This window comes from Ursus americanus, chromosome 22 (assembly GCF_024610735.1).
Source record: "Ursus americanus isolate L20-20 chromosome 22, mUrsAme1.1.p, whole genome shotgun sequence".
Lineage (NCBI taxonomy): Eukaryota > Metazoa > Chordata > Mammalia > Carnivora > Ursidae > Ursus > Ursus americanus.
Window position 1 is genome coordinate 10,635,838 of NC_142148.1, and position 23,334 is coordinate 10,659,171.

General features: G+C 41.5%; 1 protein-coding gene across 9 annotated transcripts in view; it reads left to right on the plus strand.

The window, feature by feature from the left end:
- The first annotated feature begins 1,678 nt into the window (after nucleotides 1–1,678).
- Nucleotides 1,679–23,334, plus strand: part of ADNP (activity dependent neuroprotector homeobox) — a 31,650-nt gene continuing 9,994 nt past the window's right edge. Inside the window, exons 1-4 of one of the 9 annotated variants that reach the window (XM_087853501.1) lie at nucleotides 1,679–2,644; nucleotides 4,660–4,833; nucleotides 5,733–5,817; nucleotides 6,186–6,257. The gene's annotated coding sequence lies outside the window, so the exon portion shown is untranslated. The other 8 variants (XM_087853497.1, XM_087853500.1, XM_087853502.1 and 5 more) reach the window with 8 other exon arrangements.

Here is a 23,334-nt window from a genome sequence, read left to right on the forward strand (position 1 = left end):
GGAAATGACTTCTTTTATCATTAATAATTAGAAAATTCATCACTGTTTGATGTAGAATTACCTAATGTAATAGAAATATAATACTCTTTTGTTGTTGTTGTTTAGATTTTCTTCTTCATCTAAACCCAAAGTTTTTATTGTCAAGTATGTGGAGCAGAGATTACCTACACCTCAGAGAACTCACTATAAAGTATTGCCTTTCAGACCTCACTAGAGTAGATAGCTATCTTTCACCGTTTTAATCTTTTTGGTTCTTAATCCCATAGTCACAACACTGTCACTACTGGAATTGATAGTAAAGAAGGTGTTTGAGCAGTGAAGACTTTGATCATGTAGAAGTTATTTAGAAAAGAAACTGGACCATTTAGATGCATTTTTTGTGGTAAATCTGATTATCTTAAGCACTAAAATCTTTTTAAACATCTACATGTGAACCTAGCATCTTTTTACTTTGTAAATTAGGCCAAGGATGAAATCCAGATGTTTTCCCATTGTATTTATTTGTATTATCACTGTATGAAATCTAAGTATATCTAAGGAAAACTAAACTTGTGATAAAATTATTTTGCTTATTTCATAGTAGCTTTTGCCAGTCTTCTGTAACATGTAATTAGATTCTTCATTTTTGTTTCTCTAAATCAAATCTTTTGGCACCACCCCCCCCCTTTTTTTTATCTTTTCCAGCTCTGGTTTCCCCTTAAAATACTGATTTGGCTTTTAAAGATATATTTTGTCATGATTTCAGAAATTAATGAAATTCTGTGTTGGATGAAATGGCTTGTTTAAACCTGCTAACCAAAGTCTTAGACACTGAGCTGTATGTAAGCACAATTAGTACTATTTTCAATTAAGTCAGAATCTTTTAGGGTGTTATGTATGGTTTGAAACTGTTTTAACTTGAAATTTGGAGAAATAGCCAAAGATCAGTCTGTTTACAGAGCACACCTTAAGAAAACAGGCTTGGTTAATCCTTCATGATGATGTTAATTTTAATTACTCTTAAGTATGTTTAGCCAGTGATATAATCTCAGATGCACTGTTCTCCAAAAGGTGGGTTAAAAGTTGAGATAATGTGTTGGTTGGGATTGACCTAAATTTGCACAAACTGTCCATGTGCTATCTTGTGCTATCCAAATTGTGGTGACACCAAGAGTGTCCCCTACAGTTGAAGTGTAGTTTTTGAGCATCTTGTGGAGGCCCATCAGCAACTTCATTTCTCATCTTTGAGCTTCACCAGTCCGGTGGCCCCCCAAACGCTAGGGTTCCCATTTGTTTTCTTCAGGCCAAAGAGAAGAGCCCATCACCGACTTGGAAGAATGTCAGCCCCTGTCCACTAAGTAACCCACCCCACCAGGAAGGAACCAGGGCTCCACGGGCTTGTGGCTCCAGTTGGTGTGTGAAGCACGAGGCCCTCACACCTCATATAAGGCAGGAGGCATCGCGCAGGACCAGCCAGGTGTCCCTGCCCTTCCCGCAGCTGCCCAGTCCGTAAGAGCCCAGGCCTCCCAGCACGTGGAGCCGCTGGGCTGCCCGCACGCCCCCTCCCGCCAGATGTAGTCCAGGCCCAGCTGGGTCCGCGCAGGGATCCCCAGCACGGCCACCTGACTGAGTGCAGGGCGTGCTGCGGCCCGCTGCTGGTGCCTCCGCCGCCGGCGCTGCGGCCAGAGGAAGGCGCCCGCCGTGCACACGAGCCCTGGAAGCGCACTGCGGCCATTATCCGCGGCGCCTCCTAGTGGGTCAATGGCAAATCCCCTTGGTTCTCGCGAGAGCTCCCCCTCAGTGGGGATTATATAATTTCCCTTAGGTGGGGGTGCTAGTGCCACCCTCCCTCCAAAAAAGTTAGGTGCAAGCACAGGTGGGAGTGAGAGAGTTGTCCCTGGGGGATATGGGGGGAAGGGGTACTGTCCCCCACTACCCCCCCTACTTAGCTGGACAATGAGTCCTCTTATGCTAATGAGGTATTTACGTCACTTCCGCTCTTTCTCGGCCGCCATTTTGGCTAGGGCAGGTTCGGGGACTCGCTCCGAGGCGCTTGTATTGTCTGCTGAGGGGAGACGCGGGATCAGCCCCCTCCCCCGCCCGTTGCCGCCGCCGCCTCCGCCGGCCCGGTCTCCCCTCCGTCGCCCGCCGGGATCCATGAGCTGAACTCCCGCCCCCCCGGCCGCCGCCATCTTGTGCCCCCTCCCCCTCCCGCGGGCAGCGCTAAGGGGGATTTTGGCGTCTCCTCAGACACAGCTCCCTCTCTCGGTCCCCGCTGCTGAGGAGCGAGAGGAGCGCGGCCGCCGCCGCCCGCCTGCCCGCGCCGGTGAAGCCGCCTCTCCCACACCCTCCGTCTCCTCCCTCCGCCCCTCCTTTGTCTGCACCGCTCGACGACGCTGCCGCCGCCGCCCGCGCGGGGACTGGAGGGAGCCGCTCGCGCCGCCGCCGCCGCCGCCGCCCGCCGCTCTGCTGCGCCCGCCGCGCCCCCCGGCAGCAGCCGCGGCTGCGGCGCGAGCCGGAGCCCGCCGAGCCAGAGCGCGACGAGGCCTCGGGCGCGCCCTCGCCGCCGCCACCGCCGTGCCGCCGCCATCCGCCCGCCGCCGCCGCCGCCGCCGCCCGGCCCCCGAGCACGCCGGCCCCGCGCGCGCCTCGAGGCCGAGTCAAGGTAAGCCTCGGCGGCCGCCGCGCGCCCACCCCGCGGCGCGGCCCGGCTCCCGCCGAGCCTACCCCGCGGGCGCATTGTTGTTCCGACTGCCAACCCTCCAGCCACACACGCTCCTTTGCATACTCCGGTGCTGACGGAGCGCCCGCCCCGGCGCGGACCGCTACCCGGGCTCTTGCTCCGGGGTCCAGGCGCCTCCTCCTGCAGCCCGACCCCCCTTCCCCGCCCCGTGAGCCCGCCGAGGCCAGCAGCCAGCCTGGCCCCCGGAGCTTGTGCCGCTGATGGCATCTCCCTCCACCCCGCCCCCAGCAAGAACCGAGCTGCTCCCATCTCTGGAACTAATCCCTTCCTCCCGCTCCCCCCCCGAAACGAGCCCCCCACGCACACCCCCAGTGCCTGGGACGAGCCTTCTGCCAGGTCTGCCCACCCTTAGCTGGGGGAGGGGGGGGACAGATTGGGGGGCGGGGAGTATGCATGGCACGGAGTGGAAAGTCTTTGCCTTCGCTGTGCAAGCCTTCCTCCCCAACATGCCAGCTCCCCTCCTATCCTAACCACGGAGTCCACCACCACCCCTTTTCTCAGTCGCAGCTTCCTGGTCAGCACGACCTCTTTCGAACATTTTGAGCCCCAACTTTGCACTAAGATGGTAAAAAATGGAAATCCAGAAAGCTGCGAAAAGATTTTTTTTTTAATGCAATGAATGGGGAGGAGTTCTTTGAGCACCCTTTTATTCACCTCTCTTTCCTCTGGGCTGCCTGCCTGCCCTCCCCTCCCCCCCAACCTGGATGCCTGTCTGCTGGAAAAGGCGCGATTGCTTCTCTTCCTCTTCTGCCCAAGATCAGGCGCTGAGGTCTAATATCCTTTTTAGCCACACATGTACCCACACTAAGTCTTCTTGATGTTCTTGCATTCACCAGTTCCTCTGGGCAGTTCTTGCTATAACCCCATTTCTCAGACAAAGGCTTGGGAGGGAAAAAGAACCAAACTGTTTCCTGTGTTTGCCATTTTAATGCTGTCCATCCCCACACACACCTAATTCCTATCCCTGATGCTTCTCGTGCCAGTGTCTTGAACCTTCAAAATGGGGGAGGGGGGGAAACTCCTGGGGAGCTTGATACAGTTTCTTTATAAATCTGCATTGTTGCTTCTGGTTTATGGCCATCAAGAAAATACCAGCCCCCACCCAAAATGCACCGCAGCCAAGTCGGCTAAAGGCGATGAGTGTTGGAGTCAGTAGGGGGCGCATTCCCTGCACTGGGTAAGGCTGCAGAGGGGGGAAGGGCCCCAGAGCTAGAACAGGATGTGCTTCACAGCGCCTTCTACAGACCATGGGAAAATGGACCCAGCAAGACACACACTCGCACTCTTAGTTGGTGAGCTGACAGCAACATGGCGAAGGATTAAGTGAGTCAAGAGCGGTGATTTTATTTCTTTTAAAGAATCCACCCTGCATTTTAGAAGTTCTCTCTCTTTACTTTTTCAAAACTGTTGACCCTCAGACAATCCACATTTGTTCTTGGCACATCATTGGTACACAGATTTCCTATTCTCTGGAATTCTGGAATTCTTCCACCTTAAGCTTTTAATGTGTCACCATGTCTTTCCAAGGTCAGATGGTAAAGGGGAACGTTTAAAACCTGAGAGTAATGGGTTTGGGGGTATTGCTGCTTACCTCCTTTCTTCATGACCCAAATCTTTCCAACTCTTAGAGTTAAAAATCATTCTTGAAGGATGTTAGGTTTTAGTGGGTTAGTAATTTTCATAAGCATGTAGATGGGTGTCATGATTTGCAAAGCCTTGTTGGTAAACATCAAATCCATGTTGAGTTCTTCATTGTCAAGCTCAACAGAGTTTATTGTAAAATTTTGTTGCCTTCCAACTTTGGACTTGTAATTGCCATTCATTATCTCAGTAGCCAACCACCTTTGCAAAAGTGTTGACACCGGTCTTCTGTGAGCACCCACCTTCTTAGGGTGTGTTGATTTCTATAGATTTTACTCCTCTTGTTATTTCCATAGGTGTGAGATGCACAATGCGAAACCTAGGCCCCAGCTTTTGCACCATGATGCACAGGGTTGTACTTTTTGTACTGAACTGATAGGTGGCCTAGTGGTTATGCCCTGTACTACCATTTTGAGGATCTGGACTCCGTTCCTGCCTTGCTCTTTGGACCACATTGTCAATTCACACCGGTGGGTATATTCATTTTGGAGGGTGGGAACTGCAGCAACAGGGAAGCCAGAGACTTCTTCCTCCTTGGTCACCACCAAAGCCAACACTTCCAAAATTTCAGCCTAGCCACATTCCTCAAGGAACCGGTTAGAGCTGATTGCAGTCGTGGGTTCTGAACAGAGAAATGACTTATGTCTTGTTTAAGAGAAAATTTTTAAGTTGCTAATACTGTTTTAAATCATTTGCATTCTGCACTCTTGTGTATAAAGTATGTTAAGTTCTCAATTATTGTTATCTTGATGACCCAATCTCAAGAGTTGCTAAGCTTCTATAAAAACCTTACAGATTCTCTGATCAGAACAGGCCTTTCCATGAACATGTACTTGCTACCAGTTATTGACAGTGGTTGTTGATACTCAGGGTACTTTTAAGACTTTGTTGCAAGTATTTTATATAGATACACCAAGGTAAATTTATGGGGAAATGAATGGGTGTATTCTTTGATACATAGTTAACCAGTTGGTGCTTAAGGGAGAATTTTCATGGAACATTTGCTACCAAGTAACATTTTGGTGAGTGAAAAGGAGGCAGCTTGGTTCAGGTATTCTGCTGGAGACTTAACTATATTGGTTTTGCAATTTTTTAGTAACCATAAGAATCAGATTTTAAATCTAATTGGTAATATTTATAATTTTTAAATACTGCTTAGTATATGTTAAACAGGTACAATTTTGACCTGTACTTGGTCTTTGATATATAGTTATATGAGTTTTTAAATGAGTAATTTGAAAGCAACTTCTATTGAGGGTATGTTTGAGGTGAAGTTTGTGAAGGTGCTTTTGTTTGATTTGGCAAATTATACATAAGATACAGTGTTAACTGATACCCTTAGTGGTTAATAGCCATTTTCCCCCTACAGGAAAACTTGCTATGAGCTCTTAGAAAGCATGTATTCTGCAGTTCCAAGGTTTCCTGGTTTTGGCATCAAAATAAATAAATAAAAGGTGAAGCAATTGGGCTTGAAAGCTGAAATTTAGGTAAACTGTGAGGGTTCGTTAAAAGTACGTAAAAAGCCTCAACTAACCAGAGGGTGGGGCTGGGTATTCTGTTTAATTGAACTTTAAGTAGAAATTCCTTCTTTATCTTGGCCATTGTTGAAAATTTCCTAAAATTACCTTATCAGAGGCTGCTATACATTGAGCTAACTAAATCTTAGATTTTGGTTCTTATTATCTCTGGATAGAAAATACAGGAGATTGGGCTTTGAATCTCTAAAGACCTCTGGCCCTGCCTGTCCTGGAAGTCATTGGTTGTAAACATACCCACTGTGAATTTGTTTTGCTTAAATTTCTCTTTTTTTTCCTTAAACCAGAGTGCAGGAAAAGTTCTAATACTATTTATATTAAAAATAAAACGTCACCATGTTGAACAGATTAAGTGTCAAGTAAGTTCTCAATTATTGTTATTTTGATGACCCAATCTCAAGAGTTGCTTTTAAAAACCTTAAAGATTCTCTGATCAGAATAGGCCTTTTCATGAGCATGTAGTTGCTACCAGATAATCAGCTTAAATAGGCTTTTACCAAGTAAAAATGACTTTTGTTTTTTGTTATAACATATATGAACAAGTTTATTATTTTGATTTGATTACTAAAAGCATAATTAAATAAGGTACAGTATATGTTAAATTGTTGCTTTTCTTGTAACTGTTCACAAAATTTGAAAAATACCTACTAAACATAATTTCTCTAGTATTTTGAAAATTTAAGTATTCCGAAATCTGTTGGTTGATGCATTTAAGGTGATGTACACATGCTGGCTACATGTTTAATTGTGGAAATTATGTAATGAAGAAGATAGAGCTGATCAGTTACAAAGGAGCAAGTAGGGATCAATACTTGGGTAGAGAGAGAGAAAAGAAGAATTTCAGTAGTATTTTTGTCTTTTGGGAACTATATATAAATAACAAAATTGAATAAGTTGTAATAGACCTTGGCAGGTTAACTCTGTCAATTGGTGTGTACATATATACATATAAAATACAACTCACTTTTTTAGAGTTGGAAATAACTGTCATTAAATACAAAGTCTGAGCATCAGAGATGTGGTTGGGAAACACTACGTTTACAGAAAAAAATGCCGGAATTAGACATTGTAGTTTTTTAAAATAACCTGTTAAAATCTTAGATAACTTACAAAATGATGTGAAAATAGCCAAAAAATGGAAATTTTTGTAAGATTAGAAGCTGATTTGTCATTACACCAAGATGCCCAGTGCTATTGTGTAATAATTTACATGTTCATCCTGAACTTCCAAAAGGGCTTTCACTTTAACATCTATTATGTCTTCCAGAAGATAAAATATTTTCCATGGGAGTTTAACTTTCATTTATTTGCCTAAAAGGCATGAACATTAAGTAAAATGTTGCTCCCCTAAGTAAATAATTTAATTATAGTCAGATTCATAGAGCTTGACCTGTTATTAGCATCATGCAAACTTCCCCTAGTTTTGTAAGAGCTTGTGGCGTTAAATCTGGAACAAATGCCATATTTTGCTGATGTGCATCACTGTCAGTTATACATTTTTTGTTGTTAGTTTGGAAACTTGGCATTTTAAACTGGTGAGAACCAAAGCCCCACACTAACTGAATTGATACTTTGAACGTAGAAGCTGTTTCTTGTTTCCTTATTGGCACTTTCTGCCTTTATCGTCGAGATACTTGATAAAAGAAGCCATCCTTGTTTCACCCAGCATGAGTGGCCATGGTTCCATCATGACTTCATGATTTTTATATTGTTTGCCTGATCTATTAATTACAAAGTAAGGGGAAGGATGATCGTGCTGTCTTTCTGTGTCTTAGTACTCCTTAAACCTGTGTTTTGGTTGTGACCTATCTTTGATATCTGGCAGTTAAGGAGTCATCTTAAATGAGGATCCATATTCTGTTCAGCGGAAGAAGGCTCTCCTCACACATTATCAGGCTTCTCAGATTGGGATATATATATCAACTTGATTATAATGTGATATGGTTGTCTATATTAGGAAGTCACAGATAAAATGTGAGCCAACTATATACAGGAGCCGTTTTGATTGAGGGCACACATTTTCTAATCAGTGTAAAACGCAAACTTCTTTTCACTATTTCAGTTCTGGCTTCTCTCATCTCCATGTATGCATTCACTTGTCCTCTGCCTGTAGTTCTTTGAAATGCACTCTTAAGCTTCCTTGCTTTTATTGATCCTTAGCTTAGTTCTAAGACTAAGCTTGAGAAATAATGAAATCTCCAGAATTGCAGCAGTGTTCCAGAAATAAAGGTGTGGAAATTAGCAGGAAAGCGTAAATGCTTTTGGTAGTTTTACTAAGGAAGACTGCCCTGAACATGCACAATAGTTGAAGATTTAAGGTTTAACTCAGAAACATGCACATAATCTGTAGGAGGTTCATGCATTGTTTGACCATCCCTTAGAATTAAAAATAAATCCCTGCACATCCTAACTGCCTCTCCAGTAAGGGTATAGATTTATAACTGAGTCACTCAGCTGTGGTTGTTTCTGTTTATGTGTCACATCTCATATGACTTGGTTGATGCCTTTAGGAAGGGTGAGTTGTGAATGTAAAAACCTCTTTGCTGGCCTTTAGAGTAATATTAATGGCATGCCCATTTTATTTGCCAAGCATTTTATAAACTGTTCTCAATTCTCCTAAGATTGTCCTTGTTTCACAAATGGGGAAATCAAGGCACTGCGTCAGGCCTGCGCTTGAACACAGGCTTTTGTAGGGTTCCCATGTACTCTTTGGCTCATGAGGGCTCACATGAATTCTTCATAACTGGGTAGTGCTCTTTCGTGCTTGTGTGTCCCTGAATACCCAAGGATCCTAAATGGGCTTGACAGAGAGGCTGGCCACACCCCCAGCAAGAGAGTACCGGCAAAAATTGTGCTAGGGGTAGTTAGTTGAAGCAGCATGTGTCTGGTTTGAAGTTGCCTGTACAAGGATCTAAAAAGAAAGTTTATGGTCCTCTTGCTTTTCCCAGTGTTTGGGTTTAGGGCAGTCTTGTTCTTTCTTTCCTCTGAACAGTTACTTTTGCTTAGACAGATAATTGCTGGCTTTTGCCCTTCTGCCTTTCCTTTTTCTGAACCCTCTGGGCTCCGTTCAAGAGTTTGTGGAAGCCTGTGCTTCCATTGAAACATGTACATTTTTCTGGTGGGAACTGGCAACAATTGAGAACCTGTATGAGTGGTTTTGAAATCTGGAATATCTGAAGAAACTTCTATCTAGCGGAAATATGGAAGAATTCATTAAAATTTTAAATTGGGGGTTGTAGACCTAAGTCAACAGAATTCTTGCTCTTGTGAAAGGGGTGAACTGGAACTGGCAGTGTCCTATGCAGTCGGCTCACAAAGTCCTGGTCCAGAATCAGGTAGGCTTAAAAACAACACCCAGAAAAACTTCTCTGCAGAAATTGTAAGACTCAAGCCACCAAGTGGCAAAGCCTGCTACGCGAATAATGCTTCTGCTACAAAGAAAGCTTTGCCTATTAGGCCTTGACTCCTAGGAGATCTCTCAGAAAAACTTGAGGTGATTCAGATAAATTATTCTGTTTTTCATGAATGAGGAGTAAGTACCCCCTTACTCTGAGAAAATTATTTCTGAGTAGTTTTGATAGAGCATGGAAATGTTCTCATTAAGGAATTAAAAATAACCTACTTCGTGTCTTACACCATTTAGATGACCAGACCAGTGACGTGCTACTGGAATGATTATAAATGGACATGTCTGGACGTCTTCTTAGGCCCACTTGTGAATTGATTTCCCTTTTTCACATTTCTCTTAAGACTGGTTGTCCACCTGTATTGATAGCAACAGTGCTCAGCTATGGAGTTCTTACATAGGCAGTGAAGTGTTGCGGTCATTCCCCTGGTGTGTCCCTGCCTTGCTGGAATGCCTGTTTAAAATGGAGTAAATTGAGGGGCGCCTGGGTGGCACAGCGGTTAAGCGTCTGCCTTCGGCTCAGGGCGTGATCCCGGCGTTATGGGATCGAGCCCACATCAGGCTCCTCCGCTATGAGTCTGCTTCTTCCTCTCCCACTCCCCCTGCTTGTGTTCCCTCTCTCGCTGGCTGTCTCTATCTCTGTTGAATAAGTAAATAAAATCTTTAAAAAAATAAAAATAAAAAAAAATAAAATGGAGTAAATTGGAAAATGCTCCCCATCTCATACTCTCTAAAGCTAGATTAAGGTGTTAGAGATATTTTCAATCCTTTTTTTTCCTTTCTTTTTTTTTTTTTTTTTGCAAGCTGCGAGTCAACTTTCTTTCAAATAAAATTCTTTGAGAACTTCAGTATGTAAAATCAATAAAGGGTTAGGGAGCACACCTTTAGTTGCTCAGCTTTCACTTTGTCCCTCCAGTGTCGTCTTCCCCTCCATGCATGTATTCTGTCATAGTCCCAGCACATTCTCAAAACACCCTGAAAGCCATTGGTTCCATTAGTGTTCTATAAATTCTGGTGGTCACAGCTAGGATTCTCATCTAAAATCTAAATACTCCCAAGTAACAGGATAAACAGCAAAATAATAGTTTCCGGTTGTAAGCACTAGTCTTTTAGTCTGAAAGTCTTCTTAAAAGAGAAGTGACCCACATATTTTTTTTAACGAATATGCAAAATCTAGATCATACCTTTATGTTTCTATGTGACTGTAAGTCACCTAGGTCTATTGTGGGTACTTGGAGATACTCTGTTGCGTAAGCATTTTAAGTTCCACAGAGTTTATAAAGTTAGTATGCCAACTCACAGTTGTATTATGTGAAAACACTATTGTGTGTGTGAATGCACATTATAATGTGTCTAGGAACAGATACATGGCAACCACATCTGATTCTCAGGATTAATAGTCCATATTTTTTAAAAAATTATACCATAGTGTGAGCTCATAATTTTCAAAGTGACTTAATATTCTAGTATCTGATCTGGTTTAAGATAATAATGATGAAATTGCTTTAAGTGTTAACTGGCAGCATCTCATTTAATCTTTCTGGCATTTGAACAATGGAATAGTGTCCTTCTGCATATACCATAAGGAAAGAGACATCCAGAGGTTGAGTAACATTTTTAGGTTCACAGAGCTAGTAAGTGGCAGAGTAAGGATTAAGTAAGGACACAGATCTGCCCAGCTCTGGAGCTGTGTTCTTAATCACTACATCGTACTTTCTTTTGAGCAGAGGAAAGCTTTTACTGTGTTGTGTCACCCTACTTGTTAACAGAAATTTGAAGTTGTAAGGTAAAAATTTTACATGTGCCTGATAGGTCAGCTAAATTTTTATTCATGAAAACAATATAGCTTTACTGGAAAACACAAATGTTGATGCAGGCTATAGGCTTCACCCTTGAACTTCATCTTCCTTTTGCCATCACTTCAGTATCTTATTATCTTAGACCTAAGGCTCCGGTGATCTTGCAGACCTTTCAGATTGTGTAGGTCTGAGATGGGTGTAAACTCCCTCTGGTGATTCTGACAGGTGCGTCGGTCTGGTACTCCACTCTGCATGGACTTCCTCTAGGCCTTTTGTAATGGGACCTGCCACTCGGGCCGGATTAATTCTCTTCAAGTGCCGTTAGATTTGTATCCTTTCCTCCTTCAGTGTCCGCAGCACCTCGTCAGTGCCTCCCAGACACAGCCGCGGACTCTGGCTTCACACTCAAGGCTTCTGTCCTATCCCCAACCTGCTTTCCACTCCTGTCATTCATTATTACTCAGAAGCTTGGCATAGCAGCCACTCTGGACTCTATACATAGCTCCTAGAACTCCTTGCGGTCCCACCTCTGGAACTGTGCCAGCAAGTTTTTTTGTTTTTGGGGGGGGATTTTGCAGTGAATGCAGATTCTCAACTAACCTATGGCCCCAGTTTAGCATCTACTTCCACCTTCTCCTGAGCTCCCCTACTGAGAATGAGTTCTCCCTCTTATGAAACCTCAGAGCATTTAGTTTGTGACACATCTGACACTTTGCTTCTTTTCCTGTAGATATTTATGGGGTGTCATCTCTGTAAGTCCTTTCTAGGCAGGGGCTGTTCCTTAGTCTACATTGATTGAGTGCCTGCTATGTGTCAGCCACTGCTGTAGATGCTAGATATCTAGCAAGGGAAAAAAAAACCAAGCAGAATCTTTTTAATAGACCTTCTTTGCTTTGGGTAGTGCGATGGCACCCTTGTCTTCCTGCATATTTTAAGGGTTCGTAATTCCATCATTTGAAATCAGGAAAATCAATCTCTACTGAAAAATGATTCATAGTGGTTTTAATTTACAGACATAAATACCTCTTCCACACTGTATCAATAATAATTTCAGGTCGTACTTTCCTAAATCATCTGTGATGAGCATTTAAAATAAAACATTTTAAGTCACAGTGTAATTATAATTTTGGAGATTGATAATGTGGTGAATGGGGCTGCTTATTTCCCATTAGATTCTTGGTTTGATATTAATGAGCCACACCACATGAAAGAAAACAAAACTTGCTAAAATTAAATTTTCATCATTGTGTTAACTTTGAAAAGCTTTCCTAATTTATTTTTCCTAGGACCTCTCCCCTTTTGCAGTTCTGTCGTTATAACAGTTTGAAAGAAACTGGTTATTTAAAAATTTGATACATGGAAATTCTTTGAAAATCTTTTCTGTACTGCTTCATGCTCTAGAATCATTTCACTTCTGCAAAACTAAAAAATAGTTGAACTTAACTAAAGTAACCCCAGCTGGATTAAATCTATTAGTTAAGGCAGAGTGAAGTGGAGCCTTTGACATTGACAGAAGTGATATATTCCTCTGTTCCTGGCCTGTAGGAGTAGAGCAGGAAAGTGCCAGGAAAGTGAATTCTAAGATTTTTTTTAAATACCCAACAGTTTGGGGGCCATTAATAATGTTACCATAGAGTCAGTCATTTAATATTGTCCAAAATAGTCTGGAAATTTATAGTCTTTCAGAGTTCCTATGTTACATCCAGGACTTGATCTAGAGGATCTGTCCTCTTCAAAAAAAATTCTTAACAGATGCTTAATATTCATAGTTCTGGCAGAGAATCATCAATGATAGATGCCTCTAATTTTGTACCCACACTATCCTGCTAATAAAGTTATAAGCAAACCATATTTAGTTCCATATTCAGTACTATTGCATCAAATTTTTCAGTAGCCACATTGAAAAAAAAATTATGTTTAATTGTGGTAAAGTGTACCATAAAATTTATCATTTAAATGACTTTCAAATGTAAAGTTCTTTGTCATTAAGTACACTCACATTGTCATGCAACCATTACCACTGTTTATCTCCAAAACTTTTTTCATCTTACAGAAACTGAACGCTATACCCATTAAATACCATGTCCCCATTCTCCTCTCCACCCAGCCTTTGGCAGCCACCTTCGGTCTGAATTTCACTTTCAGCATCTCATGATGTAGAAGCACAGTGTTTGCCCTTTCGTGGCCAGCGTATTTCAGTTAGCATATGCCTTCAAGGGTCATCTGTGTTTCCCCTAGCCACATTTTAACATTTAATTTCATTTGATGTTAACATTTAGTTTAAAGATGAAATTTTAATACATTTTTAACCTGGTACATCCAAAGTATTATTTCAACATGTCAGTATTTTTGAAAAAGTATTTATGAGATATTTTGCATTTTTTAATACTAAGCCTTGGAAATCCCAAGTATATTTTACTTGTGAGAGCATATCTCAAATGGGCAAAGGACTTGAATAGAGCTTTCTCTATAGAAGACATATAAGTGGCCAATAAGCAAATGAAAAGATGCTCAGTATCACTAATCATTAGGGAAATGCAAATCACACCTGCAATGAAATACTACCTCATACACATTAAGATGGCTGTTACAAAAAACATTAGCAAGTGTTGGTGAGGATATGGAGAAATAGGAAGCATTGTACGCTGTTGATGGGAATGTAAATGGTAGAATCGCTATGGAAACTTAGAATTACCAAGTGAAGAGATATGTGTACACCCATGTTCACAGCAGTATTCACAATAGCTAAAAGGTGGAAGGAATCCAAGTGTCCCATCACCTGCAAAATGTGTATACATATAGCGTGGAATATTATTCAGCCTTAGAATAATATATATGCAAAATATGGTGCACATATAGTATAGAATATAATTCAGCCTTTAAAAGAAAGGGAATTCTGACACAGGCTCCAACATGGATAAACCTTGAGGACATGGTGCTAAGTAAAATAAGCCAGTCACAAAAAGACAAGTACTTTGTGATTCCACTTAAATGAAGTACTTAGAGTAGCCAGAATCATGGAGACGGTAGAATTGTGGTTGCCCAGTGCAGGAGGGAAGGGAGTTATTGTTTAATGCACAGAGTTTCAGTTTTGCAACATGAAAAGAGTTCTGGAGATGGGTGGTGGTAGTGGCGATGACAGCATGATATTATGACTACCACTGAACTGTACACTTAGAAATTCTTAAGATGGTAATTTTATGTTATGTGTATTTTACCACAAATAAAAATAATTTAAAAGCATATATCCATTCAGTTCAGACTAGCCACATTTTATGTGATGAATAGCCGTTTGTGGCTAGCATCTACCTGTTGGAAGGAAAGCACAGTTCTTAAAAATTAAAAACTTCTCTGGCAGCATTGGTTTCCTTGCCGCATGACTAAATGCTGAGATATATAAAATTCATTTCCTTTTAAAAGAAAAATTACATGTGCATAAAAATCTGGAAGGATAAAGATACCCAGTGTTAACTCTTTACGTATAATTACTTATGTTCCTTGTCTTATCTATATTTGTTCTATTAGGCCCATTGTCTTTTTCTTTTGTAACAGCTTTACTGAGGTAATTCATACACCATACAGTTCACACCTTTAAAGTGTACAATTTAATGTTTTTTAGTATATTCATAGAGTTGTGCAACAATCACCACAATCAATTTTAGAGTATTTTCATCATCCCATAAAGAACCCGGTTCCCATGAGCAGTTGCCCTCTACTGTCCCCAAACTCCTCTAGCCTTTGGCAGCTTTACTTTTCCTTCCATCCTTCCTTCCTTCCTTATATTTTTTTAGCTTTACTTTTTCTGTCTGTAGATTTGCCTGTAAATGGAATCATACAATAAGTGGCCTTTTGTGACTGACTTCTTTGATGGAGTATAATTTTTCAGGGTTCATCCATGTTGGAGCATATATCAGTACTTGATTTTTTTTTTATAGCTGAATCATATTTCACTCTATGAGTATACATTTTGTCATTTAATAGTTCATGGAGATTTGGGTTGTTTCTCCTTCTTGGGTATTAATGACTACTGTGAGACCATTCGTGTACAGGTTCTTATGGTGTTTTTGTTTTTTTAGAATTTTATTTATTTATTTGAGAGAGAGCGAGCCCAGGGGAAGGGGCAGAGGCAGAGGCAGAGAACCTCAAGCCAACTCCCAAGCTGAGGATGGAGTCCAACGCTGGGTTCGATCTCACCACCCGTGAAATGACAACCCGAGCCAAAATCAAGAGTCAGACGCTTGACTGACTGTGAGCCACCCAGGCACCCCTCATGTACAGGTTTTTGTGTGGATGTATGCTTTTATTTCCCAGTTGCTTTTGTAATAAAAACAAATGGAACTTTATTTGCAAAAAGGAGCCTAAAAGGTAGTAGAAAGCAGACTAGCCTCCTCCCTAACCCTACTCTCCAAAAAAAGAAGGATCATCAAAGCCTCTGCTTTCCCAAGCAATTTTTGGAATAGCATGTTTTGAGTACTGATAATGGGAAGGTGATAAAAAAGGGACATAGGATACATCTGTTTTTGAAAGCAGTTGTTTTATTTAGGGATACCAATGTTGTGGTTTGCATTTTGCAAAGTATTATTACAATTTGGGTATCTTTCCGACCTAACTATCTAGTGACTGTTGGCATCCATGGTGATGGTTAAGAGCACTTTTGGCAAGTTATCTCAGAGCTAGGTTCTTGTTTCAGGTTCAGTTCTTCTCTGGATCTGATGGGACCATCTGACCTGAGATGTGTATGTATTCTTAATCTGTTTCATCACTTGAGCTAGTTTGGTTGAACTTGTTTAAGGTCCTTTCAACCTTGAGCATGAAGTTCTGGCACTTTCAGATGTATGTATTTAACATGCTCTTGTTTACCTTTAATGTCTGAGATCAGAACTTCATCTACAAGGGCAATGGGAGGAACCCTGCATCCTAGATCTGGAGATGACCTTGACACCCAGGTCTGTCATGGACAAGCTGATCACCTTTAGGCCAGTTGCTTCACCTCACTTGCTAATCTGTAAAATGAGAAGAGTTTAGGTGAGGCAACCCTTAGGTTCTTTCAGTGATGCACAGTGCTACATTTTGGAATTAAAATGTTCATGCCCCTTTATTTGAAAAGATACTTAAACACTTGATAGTTAACTTCCCTTTTAACCAGACATGGATTTAGTACAGAAAATTTTTGTTCCCACAAACTGAACCACCTAATACTGAAAAACACAACACATATTTATTTAAAAAAAAAAAAAGATCTTGGTTGATTGTTGTCATATGTGTAAAGTGGCTGCCACCAAAACAGTGCACCTTTCAGGAACATTAATTTAAAAATAATATCCAGGGCACACCTGGCTGGCTCAGTAGGTGGAGCATGTGACTCTTGATCTCTGGGCCATGAGTTCAAGCCCCATGTTGGTCATAGAGTTTACTTCTAAAAAAAAAATTAAAAAAATTTAGGGGCATATGGGTGGTTCAGTCATTTAAGCACCCGACTCTTGATTTTGGCTCGGGTCATAATCTCAATGTTGTGGGATCAAGCCCCACCTTAGGCCCTCCACCAGGCGTGGCACTTGCTTGGGATTCTGTCTCTCCCTTTCCCCACTCCCCACGCTCTCTTTCTCTCTAAAAATAATAATAATAAAAATAATTTAAAAATTTTTAAAAATACCTAGAACTAGAGAAGTGTTGTCCCACTTGACCTTCTGATTGTGTCACATCTGGAATAAGTTTATTCAGGGCACTAGAGAGACTGACAGACTGGAGCCCGTCCACTGGAGATTGGCTGCTGTAATAACAGAAGTAATGGTGGGATGAACTGAGCATGGTTATCTTGGAGAAGGGGGAAGACTTGGGAGGGAAGGAGGAAGGGTCTTAAAAACGTGAAAGGCTGTTGTTCTGTAGCTAGGGAGTTCGATTTCTGTAGCTGAACTGAGACCTGTGGGCTTGTGAACAGAGCTGTCCAGTGTAAAACAAGCTGCCTGGTGGGGTTTGTGCTCCGCTCACTTGAGCTGATCAGGCAGAGAGTCTTAGGTTAGAGCAGGGCTCCTTGTGGAAGGAGTTCACACTGTATTTGTAGGCAGTGGTCAAAAGTATTCCTATGACCAAGGATTGCTGTACCAATGCTATATTTAGGTAAACGTATTCATTTTGCCTTTTATAAATAACAAGTCTACTTATCAAAAAAATAGTATAAAAACTTGCGGAATTTAATCATTGATTTGGTAAAAACTTGAAAATCAGTGTGTTTTTCTGGAGGCAGTTTTGTATTTGACACAACTAACTCCATTGGGGGTTATTATTATTAGAGAACAGTAAAAATAGCGCAGTTAGTAGGTAAGTATAGAAGAAAACAGAAGCTGGTTACATTTTTTGCCGGCTTCTTGCCTTTATTAACAGTGTTCTAATATGATTAACCTAAGCAAAATAATTGTTCATTATTCAGATTTAGCTTTTGGTACAAGTGTGTCTTCATTTGCAAAGTAGTTTTCCTAATCTTCCTGGGCTTTCCAAATAAGCCCCCCTTTTTAACCTCAACACTACTGCTCGTTTTCCGTTAGTTAAGGAGAAAGGAGTCTAAGCTTTCTTACCACTCTCACGCTGCACAGTTTTATCTGCTAATCCAGAAGAGTATTCTGTCCCTGGATTGTCAGTTACTTGTTCTGTGGTACTTGGGATTGAGAAAGAGCGGAGGAGACAATTAGAGCTGCCTTTCTATGAAGAGCCTCTGGCATCTGCAAGGTCTTTTACCCAAGCTTATAGGAAATTGAAAGATTAGCTGCTGCTTTTTAGGACTGTGGTTTTTGTTGTTGTTGTTGTTGTTGTTTTTTAAAGATTGAGTAAGATGGTTGCTTCCAGACCAAATGTAGTCTCTGGGCTCTCAACATGCTCATTCATTGGAGAGTTCTAGAAAGCTTTATGGGGTTTCTTTTTTTCTTTTTTTTTTTTAAGATTTTATTTATTTATTTGACAGAGATAGAGACAGCCAGCGAGAGAGGGAACACAAGTAGGGGGAGTGGGAGAGGAAGAAGCCTGATGTGGGGCTCGATCCCATAACGCCGGGATCACGCCCTGAGCCGAAGGCGGACACTTAACCGCTGTGCCACCCAGGCGCCCCTATGGGGTTTATTTTTCAAAATACAAACATATAAGCCTTTTTACAACTGGTTTAAAATGTAGGACTTAGTGACACCCTTAAAAAACAAATAAGTTATCTCTCTTCACTGCTTCTTATCCCAGAATAGTCAGGAAAGATAAGCACTTACTGATTATAAAAAGAAACAGTGTTTTACAATGACCACAGTTTTACTCAGCGATATTGACAGGTATTAAATATATTGCTGAGGGGGTGGTAGGAGGAAAAGTGAGCACATAAATAAGGAAATGTTTTCTTTCTGCCTAGTTTTTTTATTTTAATGGGTCCTAAATGTTTCCACAGAGACATCACAAAATCTGTTTAAAAAAAAAAAAAAAAGTACCGTCGTGGGTAGCATGAAGATTTATGAGAATCTTCTTAAAATGTCTTTGCCTCTTAAAAAACAACAGTACTTTGTAGTTAGTGGTTTAAAGAAACTTCAAATATATCTGACCCTTAAACCCCAGTGCAGGTTTTAAGATCTTTATATAAATACTTGCATCTGCATGACATTAGAATACTTTATTTTTTGATTTAGTATCAAGTATCTGAATTTCTTCTTACTTCTTACTTGTTACTTTGGATTGGTGATGTTACCAAAAATGAAACTGTTTATATTTTAGTAGTTTGAATGTCTTCCTAATTTTTAATAACACAGAAAATACTACTGCTTTTTTCTTCACTAGAAATGGCATTATTTCCAGCCTTCGATCCCACCCCCACACCCCCAGTAAAAGATTTTCTCAGATGTGTGTTTTTCTTTATAGCTTAATGTAGAAATGTTTAAAAGACAAAACCAAAGTATAAACTGTATTCTAATCCTTAGGCTTACTGTGGGCTTCTGACAACCATACTGATCAGACTGTAATTTTACGTAGGGGAGACTTTCAGTAAACTTTTGGAATTCTGCTATAGCCATGAAACTTCCTGCTTTGGTTGATTGTTCACTAGGTCCCGATTCTTTATTTCAGACAACTGTCATCTTGGCATAAATTTGCATTAGAAGCTTAGTTTAGACAAGTAACTATTTCAAGGAGATATTTAGCAACTGAGAACTTTTCCTTCTTCCTCTTTCCATTTCAACCTCTGAGCCCCTCCACTTTCTATCTTCTTTATAATTCAGCTAAGATTTGTTTAGAAACAAGGGTTTCCTCTTTAAAGGGGGGAGGGGGTGGGGAGTGTTGAAAACCACTGGCTTAGACTAAGCAGCTTATGTATAGGTGTTACCAGAAGAAGTAACCATTCCTGTCTAGCTCTCAGTGCAATGTTAGAAACGTTTTCTTACCAAAATTGTGAATTTGTATTCACTGATATAACTGAGGCATTAGTTGTCATTCTGGTATATGTTGATATTTTAGTTCCCAGATATGCAGTTATACTTGCAGGTGATGGAAGTTAGGGCATGCTATCATATTTACTTCTGTATTTTCTGGCATGTTAAAGTAGTACCATATGTTCTTATTAAGAACTCGGGAAACCTAAGAATGCACATAAAAATATGAAGAATTATATCCTGGAAAATGCCATGTTACATCCACACTTGCAGTAGCTTAAAATATAATCTGGAAAAGTTTGATCTGGAGGCTTTTTTTTCTCCTGGCTTGTTTGATTAACTGTGCCTGGTCAAAGGTTTAAGGTTGGGTTTTATGTTGTTTTTTTTTTTGTTTTTTTGATTTAACTGTCTGGGCACGGTTATAAATGTTGTTTCTTTTTTTTCTACCCCTAAAACAGAGACTAAATGATGTCATCCTTGATCCCTTTGCAAGGGACCTTATCATATACATAGACAAGCCCTGTTGACTCTTGGTACATCAGGTCCTGCAAGCCTTGCCTTGAGCCAGCTAAACTAGAACTGTCTGCTGTCAGGTTCCCCTCTGTCTTCCTAACCCAGAGAAGCCTGAATACAGCACGTGACTTGATCCAAGCCTTTTGGCAGAGCTGTTTCATAAGTGATTACAATTATGTTTCTCAGATAATGACTTCTTTGCTTAAGTGAAGTTCACAGTCATTGAGGTGCTATTATCCTTCACCTGTACAGGTTCAGCCTGTAGATATTTCCTCATGAGACAGGCTCACTCTGCCTCATTTGTCTCTTGGTACGTGGAGTAAAGGAGTATTTTTGGTTCTGGTATTTGGAGGGGAAAGAGAAACCTGTGTTTGATCAGTCGTCTATACATGTTTTCAATTTACCTCTAGCCTAGGGCTACAGATCTCAGATTTTCATTTCTGCCATCTGACTCTTGCTTTCTAAGAAAGCACATGAATAGGAGTTAGGCCAGGATTATTAGTAAAACTTTAATGTTTTGGACCCAGTCAGTAGGTGTGGGTATAATCACAAAGATCAATAGGAAGGAATGTGGCTGAATCATTCAGCAATGAATTTAAATCATTCTCAAAAATTGATATTTTAGGGGCGCCTGGGTGGCGCAGTCATTAAGCACGCCCTCAGGGCGTGATCCCGCGTTCTGGGATCAAGCCCCACATCAGGCTCCTCCGCTAGGAGCCTGCTTCTTCCTCTCCCACTCCCCCTGCTTGTGTTCCCTCTCTCGCTGGCTGTCTCTGTCAAATAAATAAATAAAATCTTTTAAAAAAATTGATATTTTAAGTCTAGTTCATCATATGGCATATGCTTACCCAAACGCTTTTTTTCAGCTGTTAATAAAATACTTGCAAATGTTAACCCTTATTAATAGGTCATTGAGCTTTCCCCCAAATCTTTTAGTGGTTCTTATTTTTATTTTTGAGAGAGTGGGGAGGGGCAGAGGGCAAGGTTGAGAATCTTGAGCAGTCTCCACAGTTAGTGCAGAGCCCAACTGGGGGCCATTTCATGACCCTGAGATCATGACCCAAGCCAATATCAAGAGCCCGATGCTAAACTGACTAAGCCACCCAGGTGTCCCCTTTCTAGTACTGTATAAGATTTGGGGGAGGGGCATCTGGGTAGTTTAGTCGGTTAAGCATCCAACTCGATTTCGGCTCTGGGTCATGATGTTGGGGTTGTGGGATCAAGCACCATGTCAGGCTCTGCACTATGCATGATGCTGCTTGGGATTCTCTCTATTCCTCTGCCCCTCCAGTCACACCAGTCTCCCTGTCTCCCTCCCCGTCTCTGAAAAAAAGGCGGGGGGTTGTCTCTCTTTTGATTAATGAAATCAGGGGCCAAAGCATCTTGGCATAAAGTTCTCCATCTTTTCTCTCGTTCACTTCCTCTTCTGTGTCCCATTGCCCAGTGGGTCTATTGAGACTTGGTTGCGGGAGGAACATGACCCGAAGCTTAAGCAAAAGTGGTCATATACTTGGCTCTGGTTTAGGAAAAGTCTGTGGAAGGGGCGGTCAGGCACAGCTGGATTGAGGACTTTAAGTGTTACTGAACAGGAGTCTTTCCCTCCCTCTGCTTTCTCCATGTAGTAGCGGGTCCTGAGTCCTTTTCAGCATCAGTATCAGCCTTGTTTGGGGCACACATCCAGCTCTACCAGTCTGTTTCTGTAGAGGTAGAGTACTCTGATTGGTGGACCTGAGTCATATATGCTCTGCTCTAATGGAGGAAGGGACTGCACATCATTTGCACTAGGGGTGGCTCCAAGAGGCAGTTGGGCAGGAAAAACAGCCGTCGTCTTTACTCCAGTGCCCACGTGCTTGCTGTGTGCTCTAGGTCCTGTCCCTTAGACATGGACTGTTGAAGGGAAGAACCGTGTCCTGTTCATCTGTCTATTCCCAGCACATTGACAAAGTATAGGTTCTTCAGAAATGGTAAACAGGTGAACAGTGGTTCCATTCAATCTCCCCCTTTTTTGCCATGAGCTGAAAGGTTTATGGTTTGACTGAAGGAGCTCTCGTTGGTATTGGGGTAATGGTGCTGACCTGGTGGAAATGGCCATTCTGACAGCCAAGGAGGCTCAAGAGAAAGGAGTAGCCACCTGGGGAGAGAAAGTAAGCCCATCTCTAGACACTTTTTGACATTTTTATAAGGCATCTTCCTCCCTAAGAGTAATTATTGTAAATATTTTGTTTCTAGCTCTCTTTCTATTCAAAAGTGAGGAATCAGCCCTTAATCCCAGACAGTTGATTTCCTGTTTACTCTCTTCCTGCTCTCAGTCACTTATGGTATGGGCCCCTTGTCCAGGTTTCTACATCGGAGGGCTTTTGAGGGGTAAAGAGGAGGCCAGGAGTAATTCTTGTATAAGTTTTTAAGTGTGAATCAAATAGTTAACATAGATGAAACCTGAAGCCAGCTTGATTTGAAGTTGTTTCTTTAAAAAAAAAGAAAGTAAAGAAAAGCTTTTATTTGATAGAGAAAGAGAGAACACAAGTAGGGGGAACAGGAGAGGGAGAAGGAAGCAGGCCCCCTGCTGAGCAGGGAGCCTGATGCGGGACCTGATCCTAGGACCCTGGGATCCTGAACTGAGCAGAAGGCAGATGCTTAACCAACGGAGCCACCCAGGCACCCCTTAAAGTTCTTTCTTAACAGCAAGCAGCAGGCTGGGGAAAACAACAAACAGTGTAGGATCCTTGCGTTCTTTATCTTGTCATCCATAATAATCCTAACATTCGCAGAGTTTGTTGGAGATGTTCTTTCAAGGAATCTTTGGCTTGTTGCCGAAAAACCTGACATAACAGTGGCCACTTCCAGAAGGGGAGCTCCATGGCTGGGGGATAGGAGTAGGAGGGATCCTTCTTTGCTTATGTTCTTATACTGTGTGCCTGTTTTATAAAGAATGTTTTACTTAAAAACCAAGAGCCTTTGTAAATGTTTTTGATGATGCTAACACATATGAATGAGTATGTTATTCTGGCTCCAGGTGGACAAACTCTTGTTAAGTGGCCTTCATAAGCTCTGGGGAAGAAAGGCAGATAGAATTCCCCAGATCCCTTAACATTGCCAGTAATCTTAACTCAGAGTATTGTACATCTTTCAGTGTAAACTTTAACTTAGGTTCCTCCTAGTTGCTAATCATAAAAAAAAAAAAAAAAACAAACATTTTTGTACATTTTCTGGTAAGCAATGTTCACTATTTACATGCCTGTTTAATTCAGCCTAAGTAAACTTGAGATTTACTCCATGGCTGAAATACCACATTTTATAAATTACAAGTTTCTTGTAACTAAGCTCCTTT